General features: G+C 38.8%; 2 long non-coding RNA genes and 1 other non-coding gene across 5 annotated transcripts; 2 read left to right on the top strand and 1 right to left on the bottom strand.

Annotated features, from left to right (window-relative positions):
- Window positions 1-6,608: 6,608 nt before the first annotated feature.
- Window positions 6,609-10,919, bottom strand: LOC140340857 (uncharacterized). 3 transcript variants are annotated; one of them, XR_011922751.1, is made up of 3 exons: window positions 10,879-10,919; window positions 7,961-8,037; window positions 6,609-7,086 (listed from the first exon to the last, which is right to left on the bottom strand). It is a non-coding gene; the product is annotated as an uncharacterized lncRNA (long non-coding RNA). The 3 variants fall into 3 exon arrangements; XR_011922750.1 differs by lacking the exon at window positions 10,879-10,919 and adding an exon at window positions 10,505-10,664; XR_011922752.1 differs by lacking the exon at window positions 10,879-10,919 and adding an exon at window positions 10,505-10,664 and having other exon boundaries at window positions 6,609-6,871.
- Window positions 10,920-10,938: 19 nt separating this feature from the next.
- Window positions 10,939-13,638, top strand: LOC140340856 (uncharacterized). The gene is made up of 3 exons (XR_011922749.1): window positions 10,939-11,019; window positions 12,774-12,814; window positions 13,113-13,638. It is a non-coding gene; the product is annotated as an uncharacterized lncRNA (long non-coding RNA).
- Window positions 12,554-12,643, top strand: LOC140341553 (small nucleolar RNA SNORD88). Its single transcript, XR_011922912.1, has one exon. It is a non-coding gene; the product is annotated as a small nucleolar RNA SNORD88 (small nucleolar RNA).
- Window positions 13,639-17,910: the final 4,272 nt, after the last annotated feature.

The following is a 17,910-nucleotide window of genomic DNA, read 5'->3' as shown; positions in this document are numbered from 1 at the left end:
TGTTACATTACGACCTTAGACCTGACAAAGGGGTATTGGCAAATACCCCTGACGGACGCTGCCAAAGGGAAGACAGCATTTTCCTCACCTGATGGCCCATTCCAGTGTGTAACTATGCCTTTTGGAATGCATGGGGCTCTTGCAACATTTCAGCGGCTAATGGACAGAGTTTTGAGGCCACATAGACAGTACGCTTCTGCTTATCTTGATGACATAGTGATACATAGTGCGGACTGGGGGACACACCTACTCAAAGTACAGGCAGTGACTGATGATTTGAGGAGAGCAGGGTTGACTGCGAACACCAAGAAATGCAGCATTGGTCTAGAAGAAGCCAATTACTTGGGTTACATTATTCGGAGAGGTGTAGTCAAGCCCCAAATTGCCAAGATTGAAGCCATACAGAACTGGCCCCTGCCTGTAAATAAGAAACAAGTGAAGGCATTCCTGGGGATTACTGGCTATTATAGAGGCTTCATACCCAATTTTGCAACTATAGCAGTTCCCTTAACTGATATCACCAAGGGAAACGGGTCAGTGATGATAAAATGGAACGATGAAGCAGAGGAGGCGTTTCAGACTCTAAAGCGGGCTCTTTGTTCCCAACCAGATGAAAAAAAATGGCCCAACAAATACTACATTCCAAAATACTTGCCAAACCAATATGCAATTTTGACTTAGCAAGGGTGGAAAACTGGATTAGAAAATATTTATGCAGGACAAAGATTTAAAGGTGGTAATAAAGACATATTATTGAAATGAAAAACAAAACACAATACCATAGCATTAACATTGACTTCTTAATTACAAAATGGACATTGAACCATTCAAAGTGGAAAAAACAAAAGCAGCTATTGTGCTAAATGGTAAGCAAATAATCAAATGTAACAAAATAGATTAGGCTAACAAACAAAACAGCCCCTTTATGTTTTTATTAGAAAAGTATAAACCGCATATTTACAGGTTATTTACAGGTAAAAGAAAATATTTCTGTTTTTTCCTTCTTTTCCAAGACTACAAATAATTGAAACAGATACACATTACAATAAAGTACTGAAGCAGAACAGAAAATTTTCATACATTTTTTCTATTCAAACTGAAGAAACAGGGTAAATTATTTATTAAAAAATAAAAGTTCATGATCCACGGCTAAAGGAAAAAGTCAGTTTTGGTGATAGAGAAGGGAACATAAAGTCCATTTTTTAGCAGAAAAAAAAACATAAAGTCCATTTCTGAAAGAAAAAGTATGGAGTCTATTTGTAAAATGTAAAACAAAAGTCCATTTGCCGGAGTAAGATTAGCTTTTGAAGAGGTAAGTACATAACATAGAATTTCCCAACATAAACAAATATTTATTCATGTATTTTTGACCATGAAAAAAACAGCATTTCCGCAAACACAACAAGGTATGTACATTTTTGCTTTCCTTTTTCACAAGAAAAAAAAAACATATTTTGGCAAACACACAAAAAAGAAATTCCACATATACATTCCACAAGTTCTCTGGGCTTCTAGTTTACCCATTTTTTTGGAATCTAATAAAAAGAAATCAAACATTTTGCTCAAGTTATACTTAATACACTCCTTTTCATTTATTAAATCATCTTTGTACATCTTTGTTTCTTGTTTTCCATAAAGCAAATTTCAAGCAATTTATAAAAACCCAAAGCAGCTTTTTCTTCTCTACTGAGAAGGAAAGAGGAGGACCATACATAACCCGGTGGTCAAGTGTTTGAAGGCCTGTTAAAAATTCCCAGCTGACCACCACACAGCCCTTGCACACGGACGATTCCAAAATAGATGTAGAATGTAGGATTCCTCAACCATACATCCAGACCAGGGATATACAGGAGAACTCACTAAACCCCTCCTATGCTGAAAGGTACTCAGAGGCAGGCTTTCATGGACACCCTGCCAAGAAAAATTTTTTAGTTTGATAGAAATTTTTCGTACACATTTTTCCAGATTCGTGCTGACCTTTCTGTAGTAAAAGATGATGATTGATGATGAGTGTTGGAACTGTTTGGGATGGTTGGTACAATCCTCTCCTCCTAAACACATGACCTGCTGCATACTTGAGAAAATGTGACCATTTGTTGGATTTGGAGGCACTTAAAGCAGAGGGAGAAAAAATGGACCACAGAAAGATCCTAATATCCAGGAGGTCTTTACCCCCATTTGCCTTGCTTTTGCGCACAATTGACCTTTTAAGTTTTTTAACAGTTGAGCTCCAAAAATTTTTTAAAATATTTCTGATTTTTTTTATTTATGGAGAACGATAGTGGATAGACAAGGCTTAGGTATTGTAACAGAGGCAGAATTATTGATTTTACAACCAGCACTTTACCCTCTAATGTTAAGTTCTATAGTTTCCAGGAACACATTTTTTGGCTTATTTTTCCTTGGACAATGCTCCAGCTTTGGTGCCAGTTGTTTTGATGGTCAAAGTACACTCCCAAAATTTTATTAGCTTGACGTGATGTTGCAATTTTTAGATGTTGCAGCTGCCATTTGCCAAGATAAAGACATTTACTCTTCTTGATATTTAGCTTGAATCCTGAGCCTGTACAAAAAAAATCAGTGTTTAGTACTGCCCTGTTGAGAGCAGCCTCTGTGGTACAGAGGACAGTAACATCGTCCATGTATGAACAAATTTTAGCCTACTAACCACTACCCCCTAGTATAGGGACTCGCCGGATTACCTTATCCTTTCTTAAAGATGACAGAAGTGGTTCCAAGGCACAGATAAAAAGAAGAGGAGAGAGAAGGCATTCTTGTTTAACTCCGCACTTGAGTTGAATGTCATACGATAAGAAGCCGTTGACTAAAGCTGCGTACACACTTCCAATTTTTATCGTTCAAAATGAACGACGAACGAACGACGAACGATCGATTGGGCAAAAATCGTTCATAAAAAAAGTAACCAACGACGCCGACGAACGAGGAAAGTCGTTGGAAATGAACGACCGGACCGGCGGATCGGATTGGACGACGATCGTTGACCATCGTTCGTGTGTACGATCGTTCATTGATCGTCCATGGTCTGAGCATGCGTGATGAACGAACGTTCCTGCGGTGCACGTAACTTCCTGTATCATTCAAACGATCGCATCTATTGTGTGTACAATATCTACGAACGATCGTGTCATTATCTGTATGTACAGGATCGGCGCTATACGATCGTTCGCAGATATCGTGCAGGATCGTTCGTCGTTCGTTTACCAACGCTAATAATTGGAAGTGTGTACGTAGCTTAAGACCTTAAGAAGCACCACTGTAAAGACATTTAATTTGGTTTATTAGTGTAACAGGAAAACCCATTTTTTTTCAACACTTTCCACAGATAGATATGTGAAACTTTATCAAACGCTTTTTGGAAGTCTAAGGACAAAAAGGCCAATTTTTGCTTTCTCTCGCTTGAGTACCATAGCACATCTCTCAGTAAATTTAGACCATCATGTGCATTTCTATCAGGGATCCCACAGACCTGATCACCCTAGATAACTTTATCAACAACTTCTTTGACTATTTACCAGAATCTTGGGAGTAGATTTTATAATCTGTGTTGAGCAAGGTTATAGGACGCCAGGGATCCAGGTCTGACAGGTCACCTTTTTTAGGGATCAGAGTGATGACGCCCCTTAGCCAGGAGTCCAGAGGCCTGTTAGATGACCAAACTTCACAGAAAATCAAACACTCATTTCCCAGGAGATCCCAAAAAGACAAATAAAATTCAATTGGCAAGCCATCATCACCTGGACAAATATTTTTGGTAAAGCTCTTGATAGTAGCTAATAGCTCTTTTTCACTCAGGTCTTCAGAAGAGACTTGTTGGTCAACATTGTCTAATTTAGGCTCCAAAGCATCTACCACCTCCTTGGTGACAGTTGGATCTACCTCCTTTTCCCTAAAAAGCTCTGAGGAGAAACTCTGGGCCTCCTTTAACATGTCAGATAATATGACCTTATCGTTGATTTTTTGTATGTTTTGTTTGAAACTGATCGCTTTTTTTAAAAAAAAACTGGAGCATTTTTTATTTTTTTCTAATTTTTCCACTTTTGCATTGTAAATAATTTGTCTCCCTTTAGCAGGTATGGCCTCTATTATTAGTTAATTTTTTAACCTCCCTAGCGGTAACCCAGAGTGTGACTCAGGGTAGAAAAAAAATGCTAAAAGCGGTAACGCCGAGTCACACTCAGGATAGGCAAACCTATGGGAGGTAATAGTAAATACAGCCTTACCTGATCCGTCGGCCTCTCGCCCGGTCCATCACCGCAATCTCCATCTTTTTCTCTCTTCCTCCGGCCGGCTTCTGTACCCGATGAGTCACCAGGGAGTTCCCGGGGACGTCGGTGCGTGTGTACTTTGCCGGTGGGGCGGGAAATTCTAAATCTATTTGTATTGCATTCAATACAAAATAACTGTATTGAATGCAATACATTGGATTTATATGTGTAAAAATAAATTTAAAAATATAGATTTTTTAATTTATTCAATTTATTTTTACATGATTTTGTGTTTCAATACTCATACTATTATATTATACTGTAAAATAAATTTTCATGAAAAACAATGTACCGCTTTTAGATATATAAAACCAAAAAGAAATGAACCGCTAGGGAGGTTAAATGATTAATTTCCTCCTCCATTGGGATGCGATTTTTGCTAAACTTGATAAAGGTTTGGAGCTGTGTGTTTAGCCTATGGAACCATTTTACTTTCCTTCTTGCTTCCTGTATTCCTTTCTGGATAAAGAAGGACCTACTTTTCTTCTTGATGTGATCTCACCAACTTATGAGGTTGGGAAATTTGCCTATGTCCCTCCGCCATGACTTGTATACTGACGTGTATTGTGTTTTGATCCCAGGATCCTCTAGAAGAGTGGTATTTAGGCTCCAGATCCCTGGTCACTTGGATGTAACTAATAAATTCAGATGAATGTACAATAACTTGTGATCAGAGAAAATGTTTTGGAGAGTGATTTTCCCTGGTGTGATAGAGGGATGGCAAAAACAAAAGTCAATGCGAGACTTACTTATATTGCTGGACCATGTATAACCAGTATCATTTGGATATAACCTTTTTCAGACCTCCTGCAACTCGAGATCAGCCATCATGTTTTTCAGTTCTGATATTTTATCGTGTCTCCTTGTTCTACCTGGTAATACACAGTTAAAATCACCACAAACAATTGCAGGGGAGGAACCTGGAATGAAGAACCGTATGGTATTAAGCAATTCATTTCGCTCTTTTTTTCTCTGGGGAGCAGTAGATATTAAATACCCAGAGTTCCTTCCCTCTAAATTTCACGGTGGCCATCAAAGCTGTCCCAGGTACTATCTCAATAAATGATGAAAAAGTGACTTTGTTCCCCTTTGCAAAAATGCCAATACCTGTAGCTGAATTTCCATTTTCCCCTGAACGCACTAAAGGGCCACAAGTCCAGGATTGTCCATAATTTGTTGTTCATAATTTGGGTGGTGGTCTATTTTGCACTCCTGAAGATAAAAAATATGACAGTTAATGCTACCAAAATAGCTAAACATTGCTGCCCTCCGTACAGTGCTTTTCAGACCCCCGATATTCAGGTAACAAATTTTAAACTCCCCCATTTTCAGAGTCGTAGGACTCTATACAGACACTGGGTGCTGGAATGAACAGTTCCTTGTCTGAACTGATCAAAAGGTGGAATTGCTGCAGATGGTGGAACCAGTCAACTCGTCAATGAGAACAGAATAAGGTTCCTGGTCACTAACCTGTGATGATACGCCAACTGCAGCAGACTTTTCACTGCAGCTGCACTTAACTGTGGTTTCTTCCTCGTTCGAACTGCACCGAGACTCACGCCTGGTCCTCCTTTGTCCAGGTGTCGGGGGGTCAGTCCCTGGAGACGCCTCCACTGGTCTGGCTGCCTCATCTGGAACAACTTCAGGACTGCTTGATAAGGCTTCCATCTCCTCCTCCTCTACCACCAGCTCCAACTGAGATGGTGCTGCAGGGGCTTTAGACAATGGGTCATCCTGAGGGCGTGTAGCTATATGCCATATATGCTCCGCCATATGAGCAGCGACAGCACCCACACCCCCTGACCGCAGATCTTTGGCCTACAGTGCAGCGGAGGAGACATCCGCCCATGTCCTCTTACTCCGAGATGGAAACCCTTTAAACAAATGAGCAGAACATCTGCACAGGTTACACAACGGTTTCACAGGACAGTTTTTAGTTTCATGACCAGTTTTATTGCATCTTTTGCAGAGAGAAAAATCTGAGGTACATGATCTTTCCATATGTGAATACTACCCACACTTTCTACAAAAAACGGGCATCCCGGGATAAAACAGCGAACCTCGATCCCGCCCCAGGCAAAAGAGGAGGGAGGATGTTTCAAGCCTCCAATCCCCCTGGGGTCAGACAAGAACTTTATACTGAATTTTTCCATTCCATATATCAAAGACATTGTAAACTTTCTTGGGCTCAGATACAGAGAAACAGTAATTGTAGAGGAAGGTTCTAATGTCAGCTTCCTTTAAAAGAATAAGTTGTTAATAATACTTCCTCCTGTGAGTACAAAAGTACAAACTCCCAGCCATCAAAGTCCTCACTTTCTAGCTGTTTTTTCAGATTATTGCAAGCACCCATTCCAAAAAGTGACAGAAAAAAATGACCTGACCTTTGTTCTTGAAGGCAGTGCATATCCTTTTTGTTCACTTTGAGTCTTTCTACTAGGTATTGGTCCACAAGTTTTTGCAAGGGGAACGCTCCTCTCATTCTCTGGCATCAGGATTCTAAAGGACTGGCGAACTCTCCCATCCTTATCACTTGCATATGAGATAATGAGGCCTCTCCTCTCTCCTCTCCTCACAAGGTCTTCCTAAAAGATGCAAATTGAGCTGAAACAGATAGACTTACACAGAGATAAATCCTGGTAGCAATCACTCCTCCCAGATTTTCAAATTATCAAATAGACTGTCCCAATGGCAGCATAGGGGGCTTGATGTAACCCTCAGACCGGCTAATCCCCTGCTGATTTCTCCAGCACAGGTAAGTCCAGTAGGCACTACAACAGCACAAAAACAACAGCCCCTCCTTGGGAAAAAAAATACAGACCAAGAAAAGTTAGACAACACCCTTATATATGCTCATCATTATGCGCACAGGTGCGAAAAATTAACATGCAATTGGTCGTGCGCAGTGCGTGAAATTTGCCTGTTTGTTTTTTTTTTCAGTTTGACATTCCATAATCGCTTATTGATCCGATCCTTTAGATTTGTACACCAGCAAACATCTATTCAAGAAAAACCAAAAAAAAAAGTAGAGGAGGATTTAATTTTAAAGGATTTTATTTATTGTGTGTGTGTTTAGTGTAACTTTTCAACTTTTATTTTGTACAGGTTGTCCTATACTGACAGGATGATTCCTATGGCTGCATTCATTCATAAGCACAGCCATGGGACTACTGACTGTGTGGGATCCCCAGGCACTAGGGGTTACATGAGGACAAGACACCCCTTTCAGCTCCAGTGCTCTGTGATTGGACCCCTGGGGATCCCACACTGTGGTTGTGGGATAATCTGTCAAAAAGTAAAAGTAGACTAAACAAACACATAAAATAAAATATTTTAACATTAAAGCCTTGTCTTATTTTTTTTACACATTTTAACCCTTTAAGGAAATGAATAAGGGGTTTAATGTACCCCTGTACTCATTTCCCAGGGTGGGGTGGTGGAGATCTGGAAGTCTTCTTATTAAAGGCGGCTAAAAAAACTTTTAAAATACCTCATTGTTTTTAATGGAAGCTTTCTTAAAAAGCTTACAATCGCTTGTAAAAGTGCATAAAAACCCATATAAATGTGGAAGAAATGTTTACATACGTTTTTGAAACTTATATAAATAAATATAAATACATAGAAATATAGTATTGTGGAAAAAATCTAGTTCGCTGGGAAAAGCGAGCTCTCACCTCGCCCGCCAGAGCTTGCTGGAATTTATCACCAGGCGAATCCTCGGGTCCGGCATCCTATGCGGTTAGATAGTCACCTATGTAAAGAGCTGAAATCAGTTAACTCTTTCTCAACCTGAAAATATTAGGTCATTTTTAAAATATGCTTATTTCTCACCTAGTATAAATGTTTGAAACATTTGAACAGCCCAAACATTTTTATTTAGGTCTAAGTGAAAGATGTGTGCCATTAGAAAGAATGATTTTTAGGGGAACAGTGACTTTTAATGCAAGCTCGCCAGTGTTGAGCTACCGGGGATGCACAGTTCAGAGAGAGTGATCATTTCAGTTGATAACTGCCGGGAGAATACGCCAGCATATTCTGGCCTGCCGAAATTTGCTGCTTGATAAATAGGTTTTTGGCGTCCGATTCTGGATCGCAATTGTGTGCGAGCGAGCTTACGATTTGGCTTGATAAATCAGGCTCTCCATACTTAGCTTAGGTAATGCGCTGATCACTTTTTGCATGGAATTTGCAAAGAATACCCAATAACCTGCAAAAAAGTCTAAAGACACTTGGACCTAATTGAATTAATTAACTAAACTAGGTGAAATAAACCTTAAAAGTAGATAATTCCCTTGTTATATCAAATGCCTGTTTGTATTTGTTTAGTAAATCAACCCCATTTTGTCATCATGCCTAAACTAAAGTGGTAGACTTTTTTAATACTAGATAAGTGAGAGAGAATAGATAATTGTTATAATATAAACAAGTATAACCACAGTAAAAAAAATTAAAGAACAAGGTGAATAAGTCTACAGAAAGTATTAAAACAATGTCTCCAAACTTCTTGAACCCCTTGTCCACAAAAGACTCACCCATTACCTGAGCACCAACTCTCTCCTTGACCCCCTCCAGTTTGGTTTTAGAGCTGCCCACTCCACTGAAGCAGCCCTTACTAAGGTGTTCAATGACCTCATCAGAGCTAAGTATCAAAGCAACTTTTCCCTGCTCCTTCTCCTTGATCTTTCCTCTGCTTTTGACACTGTTGATCACCCCCTTCTAATACAAATCATGCGCTCCATTGGTATCAGTGACACTCTCTCTTGGTTTGCTTCCTATCTGACTGCTCCTTTCAAGTTTCTTTCAATGGTAACTCCTCCATACCCACTCTCCTCCCTGTTGGTGTTCCCTAAAGGTCAGTCCTTGGACCGGTTCTCTTTTCTCTGTACACCTCCTCTCTCGGTAGTCTCATATCCTCCTTTGGCTTACAGTACCATCTATAGGCTGATGACACTCAAATTTATCTGTCCACCCCTGACCTGTCTCCCTCAGTTCTGGATAAGGTCTCATGCTGCCTGTCAGCCATCTCATCATGGATGTCTGACCGATTCCTGAAACTCAACCTGGATAAAACAGGCACGTTTTCTTGGTGTCTCCTTTGACTAGGCCCTCTCATTTACCCCCCATATTCAGAACATTTCCAGGTCCTGTCACTTTCACCTATGCAACATCTCCAAAATCTGCCCCTACTTGTCCCCTGAGACCACCAAACTCCTTGTACATGCTCTTATCATCTCCCATCTGGACTCCTGTAACATCCTTCTCGCTGGTATTTCACTAACCCGACTCTCTCCTTTACAATCTATCATGAATGCTGCAGCCAGACTCATCCATCCTTCCCTCCCCTCCTCTTCTGCTGCATCTTTTTGTAGTTCTCTCCATTGGCTTCCATTTCACCTTAGAATCAAATTTAAACTCCTGTGCTTTGCCTTCAAACCCTTACACAGTTATTGTCCCACTTACATTTCTGACATGGTTAAAAAATACTCCCCTGCCGCTCTCTCTGCTCCTCCAATGACCTACTAATGACTTCCTCACTCATAACCTCATCACACGCACGGATATAAGACTTCTCTAGAGCTGCCCCAACTCTCTGGAATGGTCTTCCTCGTCCTTTTCGGCTTGCTCTTTCTGCTCATTTAAAAGAGCGCTCAAAACCCATTTTTTCAAACTTGCCTACCCATCTTCTTCTGTCATTTGAAACCATCACTACTTCCCACCACTACATATCTCCCATCCTATTGTGTGTGAAATTCCCTCACCCACTAGATTGTAAGCTCTTCGGGGCAGGGTCCTCTCCTCCTGTATCACTGTCAGTATTAGTCTGTCATTTGCAATCCCTATTTAATGTACAGCGCTGCGTAATATGTTGGCGCTATCCTGTTTATTAATAATAATAAAATATATGATCTATTTATTTTAGGAAAATCCCCACACAGTGTCACTCCAGCAGTTGATTAATAAGACTTTAGCAAATTAGAAGCAACCAAATTTGTGTCAGTATCGCAAACTTCCTATTGGTGTCACACTAAATGGGCTGCCTCTTACTAAAGTCTCCCGGACTAATACCAATCAATGACACCAATCACGAGGGTATCTGACTGTGCCTCATTGTAAACAAAAGTGCTACTACTGGACATATCTCTTCTGCTTTGTGACTCTTACTAATTCCCATGGTTGTATTGAAAGCCTGACTAGTGCAGCGCTAATGCATACCCTACCAGTTAGAATTTCTGGTCCGAAGGTCCTGAACGTATATGTTCTGTTCTGCTCACGCCTCTATCAAAGGCATTTTTTTTTTTTTTAGAAACCCATACATATAGATATAGGGATATCTGAACAGGGAAGGATAATTAGAAGCTTTATGTTAACCGTGCAAAATAAGGCACTAACACATAACAAGCTACATCACATGACGAACATTGTATTTAACACAAATTGCGCTGTCTTTATGTACGCCCCCATATGCTACTTAGCTGTCCTCAGTAATGCCTGTTTGTAGAAAAATGTAATATTAGTATTATTTTGTGGATAACGTATATATATATATATATATATATATAAAATAGGAATTATTATTTTCATAGATCTTTACCTTGACGTAAAGGTTTTTTCCTGCTTTAATCCCGAGGCAGGCAGAGCTCAAGTGCCACTCTTGGGACTTCAACGTGTTCTATATAAACGGCCACGGACGACGTGCAATTTCTTTTTCATTTACGTGGGAGGCCGTATAGATGTGAGTATAAAAACTTTTTTTAATCGGGATATTTTGTTCCAGTGAAACAATTTGTTTTGTTGCCACATAAAAACGACCCCGGGATTACGCTAGTTAGTGTGGTTTAAAACTGCGGGACGGTTTTAGGCTTTATTTTTTTGTGTTAGTACAGCGCTATTGTATGCATGACTTTGGGTTATCCCCACAGCTAATTGCACATCACACGTGCCAACTAAGTGCTGGCAGCTTTGTGTGTTTTTTGTTTTCCTTTTCTCTTTATTGAACAAACTAATACTTGTCTGCTAGACGTGATTGGTACAAAAAGTAGAGCTCTATGACCATAATGTTGCAGTGGCAAGCTTATGCTTGCTGTATTTATTATTTCAGGTTATATATGTTTTTATGTGACATATATTTTTAGGAAAAAGTTAGCTACTCATGCACCTTCTGAATATAACATTTTTTTGCTACCAAATGTGTCAAGTCTAAAAACTGTACCTGTGAAAACATGTAGGCAAGCTAAAATCAGGAAAATCATTCCTTCCATTCTGGCATGCATAGGCATCTTTGTACACACATTTGTGTACATAAATGCTGTGTGTTTTTTTGGTGCTTAGCGTCTTTGCTATAATGCTTTTACAATAAGGTTAAAATCAGTGCTGTCATTTTGCAGATGACTGATTCTCTTTAAGCAAATGCCCTAACAGCTAATTTGTTTACCTTGCAATAGCAGCCAAGGTTAGCGAATACGTAATACTAATACCGTTTTTGGGAGTCTAGGTTTCCAAGAAGAAAAAGAGAAACCTAGAGAAATGATCAGGTGTCCTAATTGTCAAACTGGCCTATCTTTTGTTAGGGTTTTGTCATATGTGCAGAGGCAAGGTTCTCACAAACAAAAAAGCACAGCATGCACTGTTTCTGTCAACTAAACTGCCCAATGGCACACATTTGTAGTGAGAACAGGCCAGAAGAACAAATGCTGCACAGTAGTTGCTATTTGGTTAAAAAATTGTCTGCCCCCTGTGGGACCTGTAATCAAACATTATATAATATATTTTTGGACATGATATCTTAGTCTAACATACCCTATATCAAAGCTAAAATACTGAATAGCTGCTCTATTTCCATGCTTAAAAAATTGCATACTTCAATGCAGCTTTCCTTTGGTGGTAGTTTGGTAACTAAACAAGTTACAAAGTTCTTTGAAGGCTACTATTACTAACTTTTATTAATAAATACTGTGAAGACACGCTAGTAGTTTTGTTTATGTACACCTTACTGTAAAAATCTCCAGTAATTTTGTGGTACATAAATTTCTAATCTTGTTTCTTTCCCATACCCAGGTAGAAACATAGCAAGTGTAAATGGATCTGCAGCTCTTAGTTGATTTTCTGCCCCATATGTTTTCGATTTAGAAGTTGTTCTTTGTGGGAGTCAGGGCTAAGCAGCAACAAACATAATGCATGGTGCTTTCTACTGCAACAGGGTTTGGTTGTATGGAAATCTACACATGGTTCAGCTGTTTAAGAGGATCACTTCTAATGGCTTGTGTGATTTGTCCAAATGATGCTAGCACTGGGCTCTGAATATGTATGAAAGATGACCTGTGCCCCTCTGCCTTGACATCAGAGGTTCTGAGGGACAGTGCACAAGCAACGCAAATTTTGTGATCTTGCAAATGTTAATTTTAAGTACCTTGGTGCATATTAAAGGGGACAAAAGCTTTTCTGATGCTACATAAATGTTACCTGTATTAATTTTTTTTTTCTTTTCAGGTAAATGGTATGTGGACTAGAACATTCTGAGAAATTGCCAGGTATGGAAACATTAGACCAACATTTGTAAGCCATTTCATGTCCTAATGATGCTAGCACTGGGCTCTGATTCTGTAATCTGAAAGATGACCTGTGCTCCTTTGCCTTGACATGCAGAGGACCTGAGGGACAGTCTGCAACTATATTCCTGTCTAGTCAGTCTGGTAAACTAGTGTTGCCATATTTATAGAATTTATATACCTTGGAAGCACTAGAATGAAATGATTTACAATGTAGCAAGCATTTAAGAATCTGTAGTCTTTCCTGACATGAATTTGTATTTTTCATTTTCCCCTTTAGGTGACAGATATGGACTGGAAGAATTTGCATCCCCTATTCCAAAATTTAAGTATTGTAAGCATGTCTTTAATGTTATATCAGTGAAAAGAGTACTCCAACAAACGTATGGCTTGGCTCACTGAAGTTCCTGGCTTTGCCCAATCAGAACAGCTATGATCTTTTAGACAGTACTTTGCTAGCTGCTAAGCCCTGTCCTATCATATTCTTAATAGTCAGTTAATATGATGGGCTTGCTCCCTGGTTAAGGAAATGTGAGGAAGCAGAGGGGAAAATTTCGGCACTAAGATGGCATTTTGGTAAACCAGGGATTACCTTTCACTTCATAGGACCTCTTCTCACAATCCCAGCATTCACAAGTAACTAATGTGTTTATACTAGTGTCTAAAGGGCATACATTTCCCTACTTTCTAATTTAATTATCTAAAACTTGGTGAATAGTAAGATTTTTTCCTGCAAACCTTGTAGGTATACACCAAGTAAGTACAAGTTTGAGTACAAGGTGGTTATCCTTTTATGTAAGGGGGGGGGGGGGGGGAGTTTTTAATACATTTAATTTTGGGGGAGGTCTCCTGTGGAGGTGAGGACTGAGTGGGAAGCCCACAGCCTCTTTTGTTGCATATCCCAAGAGGCAGTGGGTGCTTTTCTTACCCATCGTGCATGAGTCAACAGGGGCTTTTCTATAATGTAAAGAATTAGGAGGGTATTTGCTGCATGTCAAATCTGTATCTGTTTAATCCCACCCTACAGAATTCTCATTAAAGTATGGGATATACAGACAATTCTCCTTTTATTTACATTGCTATCAATCTCAGTGGTTCACTATTTGAAATTCTTCAAGTAATATGTTGATTCATAAATTGTGGAACAAGTATTCCCAAGGAGACCAACACATTTTAATTATTTAATGTGACTGCCTTACAGCATTACAGAACTCCTTTCCTCTGTCATAAATTTTGTATAACTGGTGAAGGTGTTTTGTCTGAAAATAAAATGTAAAAATCATAAAACCTTGTGGCTTTTATTTTGTTTAAGTGGGGGGAGAAAAACAAGGGAAGCAAGAGAATTTATGAAAAGGGGGTGTCTGGGTAAACCAGCTACTGGTCTAAACTGTGTAACTGATTTTATTAATCCAGATCTTGCAACAAACAAATAGCAGATTAAGAGGCATATATTATAAACCCTGATAGTTGTATTAAAAACAGCACTTTTTTATAAAAATGTTCTTCATTTCAAGTGTTGATTCTATGGATCCCTTGACACAGTATGCAATAAAGAAAAATGGCTAGGCTCTACCATTCATAATGGCACCATCTGAAAATGATCTTTGGAGCAGATGGTTTATTTGGATTTTGCTGAATCTACAAAACTGTTAGCATTGGGTAACACCAATGCCTTCTGATGAAGTGACTGAGATATGCTTTTCTGGGTGATATGTATATTTGAATCTGGAACAAATGGCTCTATGCTTTAAAATTTACAATTTTTTCTAACTTTACTTTCATGGGACACAAATCTATCAACACTTGAAATTAAACAATACATTTTATTCATGTAATTCTAGTATCTTGGTATATAGCATGATATTACAATTTAGGATATATTTCTAAAGTTTAAATTATGGATTGACAAATGTGGAAAGCTTTGGATTTAGTGGTAGTACCTAAACCAGAAACATTGGCAAAAACAGCTTTACAGTAAACAGAAGCCATTACCCAGTATTTATATAGTGCTGACATTACAAAGTGCTTTACCTGGTCTGTTATATCACTCTCAAAGGGGCTCACAATCTAAGTCCCTATTATAGTCTTGTGTTCTTAAGTCTATGGACAATTTTTAAATAAAGGAAAGCAGATTTACCTAACTGCATGTTAGCCGAATTATCACTACGTCAGGTGTTTCTTTGTCAGACAGTATTGGTTAGTAGAATATCTTTAGCATTTGTAACACTGATTTAACCGCACAAATCATTCTTCCTCCTAATTTGAGTATGCGTTCAAAACTAAAACCAAGCAAATCCAAACTTGCAAAACAAAAACCTACCAGGAGGTAGTACTATTTGACAAAAGACATTCAATGTCTTTTATCAAATAACTAACTTGCTGGCCACTGGTAGCATTTTGTTTATGCTTTTTACTACATGGCACATGCATGTAGTGTAGAGCAGAAAGTTTTACATTAAGCAAATTGTTAAATATGTTAAGAGATTTCAAGTAAATGGTATAGCCTTATTTAGTGGAGCGTTCAGTTCCCCTTCTGCCCACAAGAGGGTCACTAACGTTTTCAATTGTGAAGTTGGCATCCTCTAAAGAAACAGGAGTGTTCAGTTTTGGGAAGATGAAGGATCTCTCCAATTTATAAGGATTATTTTAAGAAGAACATTGAGGCAAGGTTTCACAGCTTTGTGTTTAGGTGCAGGAAACTTGGCCAAGTAACTGAAGGTTTGAAAATCATGGCCCTGAAGAATCAGCAGCCCATTGGACAATCTTTCTCAGGTGACCTAATACGGGTGCTCCCTAGATTGGTAATGGAGAACACGAACTGGTATATCCTGTGGGAGACCTAAGGGACTTTGATGAACTAAGACCACGTGCAGCTGTTTTAGGTCTCAAAAGGAATGTCCAAAAAAAGCCCTAAATTTGTCAGTAACTAAGCTCTGGTATGCCACAAATCATCAAATTTTAGCTTCAGGACCTATTTCCTGCATTCTTGAAGACAGCTCCTAAAAGCTCCTTGTGTATGTTCTCTAGGCCAGTATGGTGGCTTGGGTTAGCACTCCGGCCTTCGAAGCGCTAGGTCCCAGCTTCAATTCCCAGCCAGGTCATTATCTGCATGGAGTTTGCAGGTTCTCCCTGTGTCTGTGGGTTTTGTCCGGGTACTCTGGTTTCCTCCCACATCCTAAAAACATGCAGTGAGGTTAATTGGCTTCTCCCTAAAAATTGACTTTAGACTACATCAATGACATATGACTATGGTAGGAACTTTGATTTGTGAGCGCCTTTGAGGGGACACTTGATGACACAACTATGGACTTTGTACAGTGCTCTGTAATATGATGATGCTATATAAATACTGTGTAATAAGGCATTACATTTTTGCCAATATATCAGCATAGGGGTCCCATTGGAGGGAATCGGACAGGTTGTAACCATCATCTGAATCAATATAATGCAGCTTCTACATTCTAGGATGAATGTTTTCTCAAGGTTTGGCTGCATTTTATGCCTAGGTTTCATGTGGGCATTAGAGTGTGGCATTGGGATTCTACAAGGTCAATATTGTGTAAGTGGTTTAGTTGTTATCCTAAAGGCTGTAATATAGTCAGGACAACACATAGCTAGTCTGAAAGCTTCCCCCATCAATCTGCAATTATTTAAAAAGTCCTAAGTTCTAACAAATTGCTTTATACTCATGCCTGAGAAGAAGTGCAAGTGATATGGTATTTAGAAATGCCAGGTGTATCTATTCGTCCTTCAGTCCTACATAAGATAAGGGCATTGGCTTGATGCATGGGTAGTTTCCCTCCCTAGATGAAGCCAGCAAATAAAGCATAAATCTAGATTAGAAAATTAATTACAGCATAGCTTTTTTTTTTTTTTTTTTTTTTTTGGGGGGGGGGGGGGAGTTAGGTACTGATAATTTCTTACACACAATCTGAAATGTCACAAAATGTATTTTTAATTCTCCATACAATCTAAAATTTCACAATAAAATTTATTAATTCTCCACAAAAACAACAACGTATAAACAACAATGCATTTTGTTTAACCCAAAAAACATTCCCTTTATATTCAAAAACGTTCTATATATTTACATTTTTTTGACAATCCTTACATGCTGCAAATGTGAATCTAAATACAAATATGTACATTTTAATACAATTCGTTTATATATATATATATTATACAAACACTCATTTCTTAAGAAATGCCAATGACCACCAATTTGCTAAAAAGAATATAGTTTATATCTATACTATAGGGTCTTCATCAAATCTTTAGACCACCTTTTATTTGTAGAAATAGACTTTTTATCACCTCATGTCTGGGATGGAATATTAAGGCAGTGAGTAACATCTCTACCATCCTACCTAAAGGACACAGTGGAACTTTTAAAGTATACCTTAAACCTAAGGATTCCTCCAGGATCTTTATTAGTCACTATAGATGTAGAAGCACTCTACTGTAGCATACTGCACAATAAAGGACTAGAAATCCTCACCAAGAATCTACAGACAACCTATCCACACAATACCTCTATAACCGTCTGATTACAACCTTACTGGAATACGTTCTCACTAAGAACGTTTTTACGTTCAAGAACACCTACTAACTTCAACAACAAGGCATGGAACATGGTGTGCGCCTTCTTATGCGAACCTTTATCTTGGTGATTGGGAAAATAACCTGTTTAAAGAGACCAACTTCTCCGCATACAGGAACAATGTAATAACATGGAAACGATACATTGACAATGTCCTGATTGTGTGGAATGGACCCACCAACACCCTACAGGAATTTTTCTCAAAACTACAAGTGAACGAATATAATCTCAAGTTCACTATGAACCATGATTATTATTAGGTCCCTTTCCTAGACACCTATATTAGAATAACAAACAAAGGTAAAATGACTACAACTCCATTTAGAAAAGAGACGGCAGGCAACACAATCCTGCACGTGAGTAGCGCACAGCCTGTCCCTTTGAAAGGAAGCATAGCTTTCAGCCAATACCTAAGGCTGAGTTGAAATTGTACCAGAATAGAGGACTTCAAAACTGAAGCAAAAGCCCTTCAGGGACA

This window comes from Pyxicephalus adspersus, chromosome 11, assembly GCF_032062135.1.
Source record: "Pyxicephalus adspersus chromosome 11, UCB_Pads_2.0, whole genome shotgun sequence".
Lineage (NCBI taxonomy): Eukaryota > Metazoa > Chordata > Amphibia > Anura > Pyxicephalidae > Pyxicephalus > Pyxicephalus adspersus.
The sequence above is the reverse complement of the archived record's forward strand: the minus strand, read 5'-3'. Positions and strand labels throughout refer to the sequence as shown.